Genomic DNA, 18,177 nt, shown 5'->3' on the forward strand with positions numbered 1-18,177 from the left:
TGCCTGAATTTTGGCACAATATGATTGCAGTTGGTTGCATTATTTCCATCTTATCTTACATACTTGAACTTTAGGCCACTTAATCCCAACGTGTAAATTTCTGTCATATCAAACGCAAGTAAACATTTTAAGCCAAGAACTCCAGCATTTTGTTTGTAAGACTGTGTAACTGCTCCTAAATTACCATGAGGCACATTAACACAAAGATTTTACAAATAATCACATAAAAGGACAGGAAGTTTAAATGAATCTTAAGTAATATACAATCCATGCATTTGGGTCTACCATAAGTCATATCGTGTTTATTGTAATATCAATTCTGATCTGCAATCAGCAGAGCTAAAAATGGGGTGATTTTCTCTGATTACATTTCCAGATTAAAACATTACATAAATTGAAAGGAAACCTGTTCTTTAAGAAAACATTTATTTAGCTGCTATTATGTGGCAGTTATTCGTGGAGGAGCAGATGAGGAAATAGATAGCATAGTCACACACTTTACTGTTAAAGAACTCATAATTTAACCAGAAGACTAACTTCCCTCTAATTGTTCTGCCCCAAATTTGTTAGTATGTTAGATGCCTTATTTGATTCTTAAGACTATCCTTTATTCTATGTATCTTTTTGCCAATATCTAAAGATTATTGATACTTTGTCATTACTCTTAGCCAATGAAAATAACTAATCTAGGTCTGGTTTGCACTCGACTTAACGTGCAACTGCTGTGTTCTCATAACTTTCAAATTCATAAAACTTTAGGGAAAAAAAACACTCCTTCCAAAATAGAATGGCTAAAATATTAACCCCAGTAGTGAAAGAAAAGGCCCCACACTCAGTATTATCTCCATCAATGAAAGAAATTAACTATTTCATTCCTATTTCCTCAGGCCTTTGTGATTTCAATTCCATAGTACTTAAGAATATCCTTCTGAGAGGTAGCTGCTAGCTACACTAGTACTTTACCACTTTAAAGAATCCTGGTGACGACAGGTAGTGACTTGGAGGCATCGCTATCTTGTCAGCTTTTCATTCTGCTTGCTCTCCCACTGCAAATTTTTTCCTCAGCACTTTGCAAGTACATGTGTGTTTGTGTGTGTGTGTGTGTGTTCGTACATGTGTGTATATGTAGAAAAATTGTTTCCAATAGAATAATTAAAAGTTTCCAGGGCCGGCCCGTTGGCACAGCAGTTAAGTTCACACATTCAGCTTCAGCAGCCTGGGGTTCACCAGTTCGGATCCCAGGTGCAGACCTACACAGTGCTTCTCAAGCCATGCTGTGGCAGTTGTCCCATATATAAAGTAGAGTAAGATGGGCACAGATGTTAGCTGAGGGTCAGTCTTCCTCAGAAAAAGAGGAAGATTGGCAGCAGATGCTAGCTCACGGCTAATCTTCCTCAAAAGAAAAAAATAAAAGTTTCCAAAACATACAATATACAAATTATATAGTTTTGTTTTTCTAGTAAGTGCCATTTGTAATACTTTTTGTTCTAGCTCTTGATCTGAATCTTATTTCATTATCTTTTGGGATTTTTTTATTTGTTAAATATGTGATCATTGTTTTCTATTATCTTTCTCTGTAATTTTTTAAACATTCATATGCAATTAGCAACACAGAAGAATCATAATGATTGAGAATTCATGATTTCAAAGATGAGTGTTACCACAACCAGGCTGAGACTTCTAGTCTCCATGGACAGAGGAGCTCAACCTATCACCTGGGTTTGGTTTTTCAAGTTTTTAATTTTGTGAAAGAAGAGACCAAATACAATAAACTTACCAATAGGACCAGAAAAAGAAAAAAAAAGATAAATGTTACCTAGCTTTTTATTTTAAAAAAATGTATAGTACCTTTCAAATAGATGAGTTTACATATAATGAGATAAACTCATTTCAATTTTCAGAACTTTAGATATCCTATTCATACTTCAATTGTATACCTGTTGCAAAGGAAGATGTTTCTATTTTGAATGTTTATTTTTTGTGACCTTTTATGTGTGGCAGTGAAACTGTCATTTGAGTCTATTGCAGCCAGCTGTGGTAAACAGAAACAATGCAATGACATTAAATGCAGATGCTCAAATTTTACGAAACGAGTGAACGACAATTGACGATGGAACAGTGAACATGATTAACTTAGTACAGAGACTAAAATGCAAAGAATAATGGTTTATCCTTCCATGTCACTAAAAACTGCACAATATATTGACTTAGATCATCCCATTACTAGCCGTGTAAGCATTACAGTGTTTCTCCTACAGAATACACACAATATGATGCAATCAGCACTTATATTCTTGGAAACAATAGCCATAGAGTCCCCATAATAGGTTTTGTGTTGGAAAAGAGCTATTCTGGTTTGTATCTTGGAAATTTAAAATGTTTCCCTTCAGCAAAAAGCAAGTATATGAAGAAAAAAGCAAGTATATGAAGAATACAGAAGCAAATATTAAAATAATTTGCTTTCAGCACTAAAGATTGACCAATAAATTTTTCCTTTACTTTTTGCAGTGTCATTTAAATTCAGTAATTAAGTTTCTTACGTCACAAATGAAATTAGCAGTTTGGAAGCATTATGATTATCATCAACAATAAGACAATTACTTTTTACCAAGAATATTGGGGTGTTTCATTGTTCTTTTTGATTAAAATAGAAATAAAGAACTTAAGGTTTAAGGCTGCTTTTTAAGAATTGATACTAGCGTGCTTATGAGAATCATAACTATAAGAACTCTATCTTAAATTATTTAATTTTTTTGGCAAGAAGATAGACCTTTTTAAGGAAATGTCTGAAGAAATATTTCTGAAGCCCACCAAAAAATAATGTGTGACTTCCCCCTGCTGGCTTAGCAGAATAACAAAAATAAGAAAACCCCTGTGAGAGTTTCTTAAATTCTAAAACAATTCAGTCCTATCAATTTAGAGAATCTAGGAGAGGTATCTTTTGGAAGTTATGAAGCATTTACCAGTAGCAGCAACGTCCGTTTACACAGCAAATGCACAGACCCACTGGCATTCATGTGCATTTCCAGCGGCCCACATTCACCCCAATTAGATCCCAAAACAGTAACCCCCTCACCCAAGACCATACACAACATGCACACAGGCACATGGCACACACATGCACAGACACATGCTCAAATCCCTCTTTTCTCTAGCGCTAGCTGGGTCTTTGTTTTCCTTTCCCTCGAATTCTAGAATCCTCTCTTGTCCTGGACAACATGGGCTGCTTTCCAGTTCCCATCCTCTGCCTGCTGTCTGTTGGACCTTGTAGCTGAGCATGTCCCTGAAACCTCATGTGCAACCTGGCAATCATCGCTACTAAAAAACTAGTTCAGTACTAAATTATATATTTTAAATCGCTTAATTATTGTTGCATCTTATTAAAATTAAAAATAACCCAATCTGATGAACCAAAAATAATGGATGCATATTTTATATTACTTTGAATAAAATTTGCATTATAATCAACTAATTGCTAAATGCCAAGAAATAATTTTTCCTATTGCCTCCTCTCCCTGTGCCTGTCAGTGGGTGAAAAATAAAGATGACCCAAATTAGAAATATAAGACTTTGAGTCACACATAAGAATCAACAGCCCCGAATACAGCACAGTTATCTGGGCCTAATTCTTTCTGAAGTCACAGCATATGAATTTATCTTTTCGAGAATTTTTAAGCTGTGCCCATACAGTAAACTAGTTCATACATTTGGCAACTGACTCAAAGGGTGTATTATCAATAAATAAAATTCTCTAAAAAGCTAGTAAGTCTGGACATTGAGACCATTAAAATAATTGGACCAAGTACTTTCCATTCCGTGAATGTTGTCCTGTTAAGTGACTAAATAATGAGCCAGTTAGCAGCTTAGCGACTGGCCTGCCCATGATGAAGATTGTATTTTATGTCAACCCAGCCATAAGGTAAAAATGTTCTAGATGGTTACTGTACTGGTTGAATTATGTCCCCTAAAAAATATGTTGAAGTCCTAACTCCTGTACCTGTGACTGTGACCTTATTCGGAAATAGGGTCTTTGTAGATGCACTCAAGTTAAGATAAGGTCATACTGAATTAGGGGGGCCCTAAGCTAATATCACGAACATCCTTATGAGAAGAGGAAAAGACACAGACACATACACAGGGGAGAACACCATATGAAGACAGAGGCAGAGGTTGGAGTGATCTGTCTACAAGTCAAGGGATGACAATGATTGCTTAACTGCCAAATGCCTGGAGAGAAGTATGCAGCAGATTCGCCCTCAAAACCTCCAGTAGGAATCAACTCTGCCAACATTGTGTTTTCGGACTTCTGGCCTCCAGAACTGGAGAAAATACATTTCTGTTGTTCACCCAGTTTGTGGTATTTTGTCATAGCAGCCCTATGAAACTAATATAGTTACTTAATATAATATTTTTTGAAAACCTGTTATCGGCCAGTCACTAAGTGGGTCTTTGGGCCCACAGAACATAACAAGATCCTGGTCTATCTCTCTAGGACACTTCAGAAAGTGGATGACAGACAAGTGAACCAACTACTACAATTAGGCATGAAACCATCTTCAACCAGAGTCTTATAAGAATGTAGGAGGAGCCGTAATGTAGTCTTGCAGAGTCAGGGCCATGTTCCCAGAGAACATGACATCTCAGCTATGATCTAAAGGACAAATCCAGTAAGCCAAGAATTATTAGGATCAAGGTAGGGGTGTAAGTGTGCAGAAATTTTGTAGTCATCCTAAGCAGAGCTAACAGCATATAGAAAAGTTCAACAGCAAGAATACAAGTTATGTGAAGAGTGGATTGAATTTCCAGAACTCCAAGTCCGCTCATTCACTGCAAAAATCATATATATTATTTGTAGCAAACCTTATTAAGAGCTAAGTAAGATTTCCTTTTCTTTACATGTTCTGAGTTAATAAGATAGTCTCCCAATAACAAGATGTGATCTCACTGGTAGAAGAATTGCACAGAATAACATACTCATCAAATGACTGAGCCTTTTTACTTCAAGGCATTTTCTGAAATTGAAACTCTAAGTCCACAGTTCCTTAAACAAATATTTCACCACCACTTCTTTACTATTCTCAGTCTTTTCGAAAGTGCTTTTAAATTATATCTACCTTTAAAACTTCCCAAATATCAGAGGCACTTGGTCTACATTATAAACAAAATCTAAAAATACTCAAACTTCTATAATCAGTAAAGAAAATGTTTTCCTTTATAGTCCAAAGTGCAAGAGAGCATCTGAAGTCAGTGTAGCTGGTAGAAAAATTCAGATGAGAAACCACTCTGAATCTCAGAGGTTACATAAGCAGAGTATTCAGGATATACTAGTTACTATGGTAACCTCACTTTTTAATTAGTACAGTAAATAGTCTTACAAATCTTGAATAATCTACTGACAAGTTAAGGTTAACCATAGTAGAATTAAACTATAAATCTCTCTTTTTAACAAATATAAAAGAGAAAATTAGTGACTATATTTTTCAGAAAAAAGGTACAAGTACTTACATCAAGGTGTAACTGCCTTATTTAGAGTACTGATTTAGAACTCACGATATTATAAATTTCACAGTAATGCATTATTGGACACTGCTTACATGCATAAGTTGAGATTCTCCCCCTTTTCGATCACCCAAATGCATATGTGCCCATATTATTTTTCCATTTAAAAAAAAAGAATTTCAATGGGATTGATTCCACAACCCCAATTCATAAATTGCTATACTACAGTATGTCTTTTGATCCAATGATTGTTACTTTTTCAACATAAATGTCAAGGTCACATTCGAGACTCTACACATAAAAATTGTACATTCTACCAGAATACTTATTAAAGTCTTCTTAGATATAAACCACTCAGGGAGGTCATTTTATGCTACATCCATGAGTACTATTAAAAAAGACTGAACTTTCAGGTCAATGGGTAAGTTGTTCTTGTTTTCTTCTCTCAAGTGTTGTGACATGTTTTCAGGACCCTCTTCACGTGTATGTGCAAGTGTAAGTTTGAAATGTATCCTACAGTCATATTTCCCAGAAAATGTTCTCAAGTCGAGAGTTCCTCTTGCCTAATTGTTTCTTTTTCTACCTATCTACCTTCAAGTGAGTTTTAGTTCTCATTTCTTCTCAACAGTTTGCAAACATCTGCAGGATTTTATTCAATCTACTTGCAGCATCTTCTCCCCTCCTCAAGCATATCACAATTTCAGTGGTAATGCTCAATCCAATAGAGGTGAGGCCATTTACTATTACTATGTTACAATTACTATGTATAAAACACACAGTCATTCTAAGTTAGGGTAGAAAATAATCGTCAGTAATCTTTTACGGATATCTTACACACACACACACACACACACACACACACACACACACAGGTTTTTTGTCATGGAACTATAAAAGAAAAAATTCCAGGAGTAAAAAATTCTAATTTAAGCTCTCAGGAATCCTTTCATTCTATCTGCACATGTCTTCCTTCCGGTGCCCACAAGCATTTGCTTTTAGACTCTGATCTCTAAGATCAGGGGGTAAGGGAATGAGGTTTGGCTCAAAAAGGAAGTGTACTTAAGCCCAAAGTTCAAATCTAACCCATTTGTCATCAGTACTTCACATGACCAAATCTATTATGTAAACATTCAAAGAGTATTTAAACAGATCAAACTAAAAGCAAGTCAGCAATATTTTTATCTAGTCAAATGAAAAAGTAGGAAATGTTAGTTTTCATTATATAGCTATTACACAGCCAACATTTTGCATAAGAGGTATTCTCAATTCTGTTCAGAAAGTTAATCTTTAACTGTTCAGTAGACTGGATATTTTTGTCCATTTTTCAATATTAGCTGTTAAGAATCTTCTAAGGCTTAATACGCACATACAACTCTTGATTACTTATTTTATATTCTCATAACTGTCTTCCCCAGATCTTTAAAGATGGGCTCATTTAGGTTCTCACTTACAGGCTCAGTGTCTGACTTATTACTCTTTCTGAAATGCTTACCCCTTAGTATTAGTTGCTGTTTATTGAATACTTGGTATGGGCCAGTGTCGGTATGGGATACACGAAGTCTCCCATTATTTGTCAGAGCTATAAATGACACGACCTTTTTTTAACATCTGGAGTAATTGAGACCTAGAGGTGTTGAGTTACTTGATTTAGTGTCGATAGCTGTTAAATGTTGAAAGTCAGTCGAAACTTAGGTCTTCTTGAGCTCAAATCCAAGGCCCTTAACCTCTATATCAAGGGTTCTCAAATTTTACTGTGTATCAGAAGGCTTGTTAAAATGCAGATTGTTGAACACCACCCCTAGACTTTCTAATTCAAGGTTTTTACATTTCTAACAAGATCTCAGATGAGACTGATGCTGTTGATCCTGGACCACACTTTAAAGACATTGCAGTACACTGAATTCTCTCTCTCCCCCTCACACGGCATTGTATAGCAGCAGTTCTCAATCCCAACTATACTTTTGAATCATCTGAGGAAGATGACCAAAACGAAAAAAATACCCAGGTCTGGGCCCCATGTCAGACAAATTACATCAGGATGTCTGGAGGTGGTGTCTGGATATAAGTTATTTTTTAAAACTATCCAGGAGATTCTAATGGGCAGCTAGACTTGAGAACCACCTAGAAATAGAAAGGAGCAAGAACTTTGTAATTTAACCACTCTGGGTTCAAATTTCAATCCTGTGCACTTCCAAAGCATGTGATCTTGGGAACAACATTAACACACAGTTTTCTCTTCTGTTAAATCTGGATACCAACTGTTATTAGCATTGTAACAATTAACTGAAAATGAATATACAGTGTCTGATACAGAGGAAGTGCTTGATAAGTATTTTGATGCTACTAAGTTAATGGCAAGAGAAACAGGTCATATTTACCCGGGTTATGCTCTCCTCCGACTCCCCACTTTTGTCTGGTGAGACAGCATAAAGCCTTGTTCCCCGACCCAGGGCTAATGGTCTTGACTGGATCTCAGGACTTCTATATTTTCTTTCCCATATCTCTTCTTCATCAGTGCATCCTAAATTCCAGAATACAAATGATGACCCTCATATTCTTAGAGTTTTAGCACTTCCAGCCCCCTCTGCTCATTCCATCTTCTGTGGCCCCAGATTCCAGAACAGGATAGTACTAAGCCCTCTCTCCTTTGTTGTGATGTGTCTCCCTTCCTGGTTCTTTAGAACACCACTGTAAAGCTCAGCCTATGGTACCATGCCTAGCTCTTGCCAATCTCCATTCTCAGGAAGGCTCTCAACTCCTTGTCCTGCTATGGGCCACTGGTAAGGTCCTTCAGCAATGTCCCACCTAACTGTCCATTCACCTCTGCAGTGCTCTCTGTCTCCCCAGATCAACTGCCAGTATCAACTTCAGGAATGAAACTTGGAAAATTGTACTCACTGCAACCTGTGCCTAGAAAGCTAATGTCAGCCTCCTGGGCCTGCTTGAGCTGGTTTTGCTAGCCTCTGCTATACACTAAGGAGAAAGCGCTGTCTAAATTCTGACTCACTGCCTCTCCCAGTCATTCCTGAGTTTCCAGCGTCTCAATTAATGACATTAATTGTCCTACTCATCATTAAATTGTGAACCTGACTATTCTATAGGCTGGAACTATATAGCATGTTCACACACAAAACAAAGTTTTTCAGTAATTTAAATAAATAAAAGAAAATTGTTCCAAACTCTCTAAATAAACTATTCCTTTCTTTTTGTCCAGTCATCCATTTAACAAGCATTCATCGAATGCCTGTTATGTGCCAAACATTCTTCTACATGCTGGCAATACAACAATGAAGGAAACAGACAAAAAAATTCTTCCCCTCATGGAGGTTATACCCCAGCAGAGGGATGCAGATGATAAGACTGAAACATTTAAACTTTATAGAATGTGATAAGTACTACTGAAACCACAGCTAGTACCAAAGTCTACATACACTATGTTTTTTCCTTCACATACATACCTATGAAAAAGATTAATTTAGCATTAATTAAATTAATTTATAAATTAGGCACAGTAAGAGATAAACAGTAACTTCTCTTTGGCATTTCTGAATTGCCAGGCTCACTACTCTTGTGCTTTGGGCCCATTATTGAGTCAAGTAAGGGTTACTTGAACACAAGCACTGCGCCACTGCAGCAGCGACCTGATCAAGGAGACGGCTACTGAGCACACAGCGTGGATACACTGGACGAAGGGCTGACTCACGTCCCGGGCAGGACGGAGTAGGATGGTGCAAGATTTCACCATGCTACTCAGAACAACGTGCAATTTAAAACTTATGAAGTGCTTATTTCTGGATTTTTCCATGTATATTTTCAGACTGTGTTTGACTGAAACCATGCAAAGCAAAACTGCAGATATGGGGGGGCTACTGTAAATAGTTTTGTCAGAGAGGTGGGGGCAAAAGCCCATGTTGGAGTGGGTTTATACGTTTGAAATAAGGTGAATAAGCATTCCCGATGTTTTTTTTCAGTTCAAGATTTTCTAAGTAGGTCAGACCTCGTGAGGCAGTGATATTACAGAGATAAACAAGATCCCTCAAAAGAGTTCATAATCTAGAGAAAAACGCTTATCAGTAAAGTTTCAAAACTCATCATTAAATATAAAAAATAGAGGGATAGATATAGTGTTAGGGGAGCAATGAAAAGAGAGCACTTAGCTCTTTGCTTTCGATTTTCAATTTTCAGGTAAGAATTTTCTTAAAATGTGCTGTTCATGTAGGTGACATAAGGACAGTGTAACCCACCAAGGAGAAACAGTAGGCATGGCATATAGAATTCCAGAAAGACTTCTGATTCTAACACAAATAATATATCCTCTTCTTATCAGCAAATTAAGGTTATACAGCTTAGACAGTGTTTGCATATGACATCTCACCAGTGTTGGGCTCAAAATAAAACATAATCTTCTTGGTCATATCCAGTGCCAAACCTGAACCCACTCACAGAAAACAGATCAGACTCTGGGCAGGTTTTGTCAACTGACCCCTTCCTTGTCCTGATGGTTTATTTTTCTCTCAGCAAACAGAGCTCTTCCTTTCAGCCTTTAAGAGATTCCTAAACTTAAGTGGAATCAGTGGCTGGGATTTTCTTTCAAGTCAGTATTGCCTCCAGCAAGGGCATCCCTCAAAATGGATCTCATCCTCCCTCTGTAGGAATTCCTCACTCTTCAACTCTCCAGCTGCCTTTCCTGATAGGGGGCCAGGAGAAGGTTAATTGGTAATTTCTCTTTGAATATGAAGCCTATTTAGCTAATTACTTGGTTTTTTGATGTTATTTTTAGAAGGCGGGTTTAGAGAAATTTTTTTAGAGGTTCTTTTCCTTTCATTTACTTTCAGATGTATTTTTAAACTTAAAGGCAAATAAAATAAGTCTGATTTGATTCCAAATATTATAATTAAATGGATTAGCCCATTATAAGTCTGTAAATTTTAGACCCTCATTTTGTAGAGGGAAATGAAATAACTGTCTTTATAAATTTTATGAGAGGCTCATGACTGAGAAATAGGAAATAGTTCATAAAATATGAGATGCAAAAATCCTGAACCTCTATGTATCTGACAGAAGAAGTCAACTCAACTAAGTTCACTTTCTCGGTCACCTCTGATCATACTTTCTATACGACATTACCTCCTGTTATTCTGTTGCAAGCACACTGATTCTTTCCCACATAACCTATATGATAAGATGAAATTATTTTTGGCTTAATATACTTATTTATTATTTATATCCCTTTAGGATGTAAGCTTGTAACCATGGGACCAGTTCAAACTGACCTCGTCTTATCAACAGAATGATAAAGGTTGTTTTTCAGGGGCAGCAAGACAAAAAACAGAAAGTCATGTAGCCAGAGCGTGTGCAGAGGAGAAAAATCTTGACCTGAAATAACCCAGATTCTCCCCTCATGGAACCAAAAGACAGGACACCACTGGAATTCGAAAGCCAGACTCTCATCAGAAGTGAGGGGTCCATTATTTAGAAAGATCTGGTTTTAAATCCCCTCTCACACCTTACCATAAATGTTTAAAGTCTTCTAACTGAAACCTGCCCCACCAGTATTTCCACATACCAGCCTCTTCTCCCTAACCTCTTAAGTTTCCCCAAACCCTGGATCAGGGAGACAGATTTCAGAGCCTTGCGTCCTGTCTCCTTGCATACCGACCTCACAATAATGCCTTTTCTTTTCTCAAAAGCCAATGCCATAACTATTGGCTTTTTATGTACACCAGCAGCGAGCCCCCCATTTCTGTGTGGTGACAAGCTCCATGAGATCAGGAACCATGTTTTCCTTATTATCATTGTAACTCAAAAACTTCTCAATACTTGGAGAATGTTAAGGATTTAATAAATAATTGTTGAGCAGATGAAAGAATATATGAATCAACCAATCAAGCAACTAAGTAGGTAACTCTCAGGTTAAAATTATATAACTTCCTAAAACAGTGGTTTCAATTTTTTTGACATGACAAACAGAAAGATATATGTTTCACATCAGCATAATTTATTATTTGGTTTTAATTAATTTTATAAGCTGTATTTAACCAGGATTTCAGAGATTTTTTTGGCCCATTCTCAATTTTTCTGTCAATAGAAGAATTGGATTTGTTACAATGATTTGATATAATTTTTAACAAATGTTACATTTGTTATAATAATTTAAACAGTTTATCTTATTTTTTCACTTTAGTCAAGTCTGTTATTTATTTTACATTGTTTTTACCTATTTTCTTATTTTTGCTGGTTTAATCAAGTTGCTATGTGTTATTGCTTTTCCTCTTGGGAATGTGGAAGTCCTAGTATAGTTTTCCTTCCCTTGAGGGCCACCTTCACTCTTCCTGTTCTCACAACAAGACTCCATTCTTCGCTAGTATTTAAAAATAAGAAAACTCCTCATCCAACAAAGATGCACTCTTTTCTCTCCCAGGACACTCTATTTCCATTCCCTACTTCCACAGTACCCCCCAAATGAAAATTTTAAAATACTACACTTCTCCCATTTTCTCCATAGCTCCCAGATGAGACATTTGAAATAATTTCCTAGTTTTCCCCTATCCTACTCACAATTCAAATTTTGTTGAGCTATTCCAGAACTAAAAGTACCAAACATTATCAAAATTCCTTTGTTATATGTCCCTTCTGTCCTAACTATACTTATCACACACAAACTGTATCAAGGTGCATCCATTTAAGTTCTATGAAGCATTTTCTACCAATTCTATTCAATTTCATTTATTTTAAATGCTCTTCACAGCCATCCTACATTTATTGCATGACTCACAAAAAGATGTGGCCCTTTGCTTCGGTTTCAGCCCCTGCAGAACCATGCCTCGCTCTATAGAAGATCATGCCTTCTGGTCATCTATCCCCACTCACATAAAGAAGTCTGATAAAAACACTGGGTTCAGCATCAAGTCTCAGTTATTCTAGGGCTGTTGGGAACACCTACCAAGATATCGCTTTATCTTGGTCCCATCACTGTAATGCTAGATCTATGGCAGAAGCTAACTCTGTACACTGTCATTCCCTCTTTAGATCTTGAAACTCTGCTTCCATCCTTCATTTGGGCTCAGTGTCCACCCTGGATTGTAGGCTCAGCCGTACACCTCAGCTTTCCCATTCAGCCTGCCCCCACGCTATTCTCTACCCATTCTACTTTACAGCACAGCTTCTAGCCCTCACTCCCAGGTTTACTCTATTCCACATTCACCTATGATCTGCCACTGACTCTCCCTAAATAAGAGAATCATAAAAGAGAGTTTTAAGACATCTTAAAAAACAAAAATTTCTAGTTTGATAAATCTAGCCATGTAGTTTGAATAAAATTGGAAAGGGTAGTAAATTTAGAGACCAGAATGAAGTTAATTTTTAAATTCTGCCTCTTTTCAATGGTTGAGAGCATATATATAATATCCAAACTGATTTTAAGAATCATTCAATAAGATACCAATTATCTTCAACCATGTGGAAATAACCTGGCGGTCTTTTTATTTTTCAGCAGAAAAGTGCACAAATTAGTGGGGTCTTACATGCCTATTCAACTCTGGATCCTCAGTCATTTTTGTCCTTTTAAAAAAAATGCAGATAGATCTTTAAAAAAATACAGTCCACTGGGATCTTAGACAATGCTTCTCAACTTTGGCCGCACAGTAAAATCACCCCAGATTAATTAAATTATAACGCCCAGGAGTGAAACCCAGTTGAGTAGTTTTGAAGGCTCCCTAGGAGGTGTGCAGTGGTTTGAGGACCAGTGCTTTACGCAGTAACCACAGGCCCATTTAGAGCCAGTTTGAACAGACCCCATCTGTTATCAACAGAATGATTAAGAGTTGTCTTTCAGGGTCTGGCCAGTGGTGTAGTGGTTAAGTCTGTGCATTCTGCTTCAGCAGCCTGGGGTTTGCAGGTTCAGATCCCAGGCATGGATCTACACACCAGGCATCAAGCTGTGCCAAAGTGGCATCCCATATACAAAAAAATAGAGGAAGATTGGCACAGATGTCAGCTTAGAGCTAATCTTACTCAAGCAAAAAGAGGAAGTTTGGCAACCGATGTTAGCTCAGGGAAAAACTTCCTCACCAAAAATAGGATTGTCTTTCAGAAAACTTTCAAAGTCATGTAGCCAGAACATGTGCAGAAGAATAAATCTGGACCTGAAATGACCGCAGAACCGGGGTCGCTTCCCTAAAGAACCAAAGGACCAGGATGTGACTGGACCCTAAATGTCAGACTCAGATCAGAAGTGAGGAGTCCATCATTCAGGAAGATCCAGTGTTAAAGTTTCTTCCCCACCTCACCATAAATGTTTAAAGCCATACCAGAAATGTTTAGAACCTTACCATAAATGCCTGAAGCCCACCAATCAAAACCTGTCCCACCAGCATTTCTGCATGACAACCTGTTCTGCCTAATCTCTTAAATTTTGCCCCAAATCCTAAACTGAGGAGACAGATCTGAGGGCACACCCCTTGTCTCCCTGCAGATCACTCTCGCAGAAGGAAGCTGACTTCTTTTCCCAAAAGCTGATGTGATAATTAATTAACTTGTTTATCTACATCAAGTAGGAGAACCCCAGTTTCGTGTGATAACACAATGAAATTGGAGACCAAAAAATGAAAGATGCTCCAGCCTTGAGGGAGAAGAGGAGAAGGGCAGCAGGAAAACAAAACAAAATAAAAATCACCTTTGGTGGAAGGCAGGTATTCATTTCAAATAGCCTCCAGGTCTAGCCTCTGGGAAATTTTATTTAAATTCCTAGGCACAGGAACCTCTCTATAAGAGGAATCCTTTGAATACCCTTGCCTGATGTCACTTGGCAGTTACCCTAGAGGGGGAGTTAACTGAAAAAGCAATCATACTTGGAAGAGTCTTCTCTGCTTTTTAAAGAATTGCATGGGTTAGCCCCAGTGAAGAGAAACGGAACAAAAACAGTTAAACAGATTTTCCTCATAGTCAGGGTCAGATAATCCTGCAGGCCGCTTCCTTGCACAGCCCTGTGGCTGCTAGGAGTTGCTGGGATTTGTGAAGGTCCAGCTGAGGAGGAGAAGTCATGAATGCAATCATGAAGCATTTCTATGTAAGCATTTCCAGTAAATAGTCTAAAAAGAACTGAGAAGAAAAAATCTGATTTGTTTTAATCTGTTCTCTCACTCCAAATAAAGTTTCATTTTCATACATAATTTTGTATTTGTAATTTTGCACTCTTTTCCTCAAAGAAGGTCCTCCAAGTTGATTAAGTTTCAGTCCCCACAAAACCTGGATCAAGCCTTGCCCACAGTTGACATTGACTGCTAACTGAAAGTTATACGATAAAGCACAAATTTATTCCAGGTTGCTTTCTTCTCACATATGCTTTATGAAAAGAAAATGAAGATATGTGTAATCAGTCAATGAAAGAGTCAATAATAATGACAATTTCTTATAGGACTCTTGGGGGAAGGGCAAGTTTCTTTGTAGGAAGGACTATCCTACAGTCAGCTCTTCTATTTGGGAAATTACAATAGTTGATGTTTTGTTAAAACTGAGCAATCTAAACAATACCTGGGATTTCATAATTTTTTCGCAGTGAATGTTTATCCTACAGAAAATCTATTAGACATTGTGGAAATTAATAAAAGAAACCTTAGCTAAATTGAGGAGTCAGGAAGGCCTGGAAGGGAAACTCTCACACCCTATTCATACATCATCAATTACTCCAAACAGGAAAAGAGATGTACTTGCATCTCCCACAAGAAGTACAACTACTTTACTGCTGAAGGAAGATTTCTGTCCCCACCTGGCAACAGCCCAACCAATGAGAAACACCTCAGCTCAGCCAAAGAGAAGCCACTGCCACCCTGAACTGTATGGGGGACTGAAATTGGCCACTCCAAGATATGACTCTTTGGCATGAGGATTATTTGGGGCTGGTCACTTTTAAAAAACTGCAGACAGGAAACAAACTCTGAAAAGTAGAATTTACTTACCCTTTGTTAAGAGACATTTACATTTGTAAGGGAAATCTTCATCTATAAAGGTGTCTCTCTCTCTGTACCAGGAAGAAGGGGGGATGACCTTATCTCTAGAAACTCTTAATCAATGCAGAAGGCAAGGACTTAAATCTGCATAATAATCTTACTCTTGTTTACTATACTTTTTGGCAACGTCCCATGATTGATTCCCTCCATCCCCAACATCCTCCTTTGTCTTTACCTGAGGGTGGTGTTTAAGGGGAGAACTGCCACCATTTTGGTGAGTTGCTCAGTTTACCTGAGCCTCTCCCATGTATACATGTTATAAAGCTTTGTTTAATTTTCTCCTGTTATTCTGTCTCATGTGAATTTAATTTGTTTTCTGGTCAGAAGGACTCAGAGTGGGTAGAGGAAATATCTTCCTCCCCTACAACTGTTATGTTTCCCCAATGGTCTTCCACTTAGAACAGCCACTAACTCCTCCTCCTTTTTCTCTATAAAAGCAGCTCCCCTCCTTTGTTTTCCAAATTTGCCTATGGTTTGTCATAGCATGCACTTCCCAAATTACAATTATTCTGGTAACTTGTTTTGAGGGGAAAATAACCGCTGAATTCAACTTTTAAGTTTACAACATCTTGGAATATTTATTAGGAATTTCAAATTTTGGAGCACTAGTTTTCAGACACCCACTAACACCTAAATAGTGGGTCCCAATTTACAAGTCACCATCACACATCATCTGATATAATTCCCATGAGGCAAGCATCTCACCCATTTTTGTCAGGCCCCATATTCTCCTTACAAAGAAAGTGAACTCTGAAAGAGGTTAAATAGGTTGTCCACAGTTGCCAATAAAAGAATGCACCATAAATTTAAACCTTGAAACTGTGACTCTAATTCCAGCATGCATCCCGTGGTACCACACACCCTCTCATCTGCTCCCATTTCCTGTGACTCTCCAGTGCCTTCTCCACACCTTAGACCTATAACAACTATATGCACCTTTATGCACCTTAGACCTATAACAACTATTCAAAAGGCATATGCTGAATAACCTCAGTATATGGAAAGGCAGTCACTTGATTCAATGGAGTGTTGGGGAAAAAAAGTAACCAAAAAATGAGTAGTTGAAGCAAGGCAGGGACCATGAAATGGAAAACTTCATATGTGCTAGCAATCATTTTCCCATAAACATGCCAAATTCATTTACTCTATTCAACTCTCTGCCAAAGAACATTCAGTTTTTTGAAGAAGAGGGGAAGCTTCCTAACTTCTTCTATGAGGTCAACATTATTCAGATACTAAAACCAGACAAGCACAATACAAAAAAAAAATTACAGGCCAATATCACTGATGAACATCAATGCAAAAGTCCTCAACAAAATGCTATCAAATAGAATAAAACAATACATTAAAAAGATCATATGTGATGATCAAGTGGGTTTTATTCCAGGGATGCAGTGATGGTTAAACATCTGCAACTAAATCAACGTGATACACCACATTAAGAAAATGAAGAATAAAAATCACATGATCATCTCAAGAGATGTAGAGAAAGCATTTGACAAGATAGAGCATCCAATTATGACAAAAACTCTGAATAAAATGGGTATAGAAGGAAAGTAGCTCAACATAATAAAGGCCATATGTGGCAAACCCACAGCAAATATCATTCTCAACAGAGAAAAACTGAAAGCTAACCCTCTAAGAATAGAAAGCAGACAAGGATGCCCACTTTCACCACTTTTATTTAACATAGTATTGGAAGTCCTAGCCAGAGCAATCATGCAAGAAAAAAAAATAAAAGGGATCCCAATTGGAAAGGATGGAGTCAAACTGTGACTATCTGCAGATGACAGGAATTTAAATACAGAAAATTCTAAAGAATCCACCAAAATTTTTTTAGAAATAATAAATGAATACAGTAAACTTGCAGGATACATGCAAAACTCAGGTGAGCTTCTATACACTCACAGCTAAGTAGCAGAAAGATAAATTAAGAATACAATCCAATTTATAACTGCAACAAAATGAATGAAATACCTAGGAACAAATTCAACCAAAGAAGTGAAAGACCTCTACATTGAAAAGTATAAAACATTGTCAAAAGAAATTGAAGAAGACACAAAGAAATGGAAACATATTCCATGCTCCTCGACTGGAAGAATTAACATAGTTAAAATGCCCATATTTCCTAAAGCACTCTACATATTCAGTACAATCCCTATCAAAGTCCCAATTACATTTTTCATGGAAATAGTACAAAGAATCCTAACATTTATATGGAACAACAAAAAACCCTGAATAGCCAAAGAAGTGCTGAGAAAAAAGAACAAAACTGGAGGTATCATACTCCCTGACTTCAAAATATACTACCAAGCTACAGTAATCAAAACAGCATGGTACTGGCACAAAAACAGACACACGGATCAATGGAACAGAATAGACAGCCCAGAAATAAACCCACACATCTATGGACAGCTAATTTTCAACATGAGAGCCAAGAACATACAATGGAGAAAGGAAAGTCTCTTCAATAAATGATGTTGGGAAAATTGGACAGTCACATGCAGAAGAATGAAGGTGGAACAATATCTTACACCATACACAAAAATTAACTCAAAATGGATTAAAGGTTTGAAAGTAAGACCTGAAAGCATAAGAAAACATAGGCAGTATGCTTTTTGACATTGGCCTTAGCAGCATATTTTGAAATACCATGTCTGACCAGGCAAGG

The 18,177-nt window shown here is 37.3% G+C and overlaps 1 long non-coding RNA gene across 2 annotated transcripts in view; it reads right to left on the reverse strand.

The window, feature by feature from the left end:
• LOC103558773 (uncharacterized) overlaps positions 1-18,177 on the reverse strand; it is a 122,182-nt gene that overhangs the window by 29,052 nt on the left and 74,953 nt on the right. For both annotated transcript variants that reach the window (XR_011533964.1, XR_011533965.1), the window contains exon 4: positions 7,878-8,020. This is a non-coding gene — a long non-coding RNA (uncharacterized lncRNA). The remainder of the gene's footprint in view (positions 1-7,877; positions 8,021-18,177) is intronic.

Source organism: Equus przewalskii, chromosome 27 (assembly GCF_037783145.1).
Source record: "Equus przewalskii isolate Varuska chromosome 27, EquPr2, whole genome shotgun sequence".
Taxonomy (NCBI): domain Eukaryota; kingdom Metazoa; phylum Chordata; class Mammalia; order Perissodactyla; family Equidae; genus Equus; species Equus przewalskii.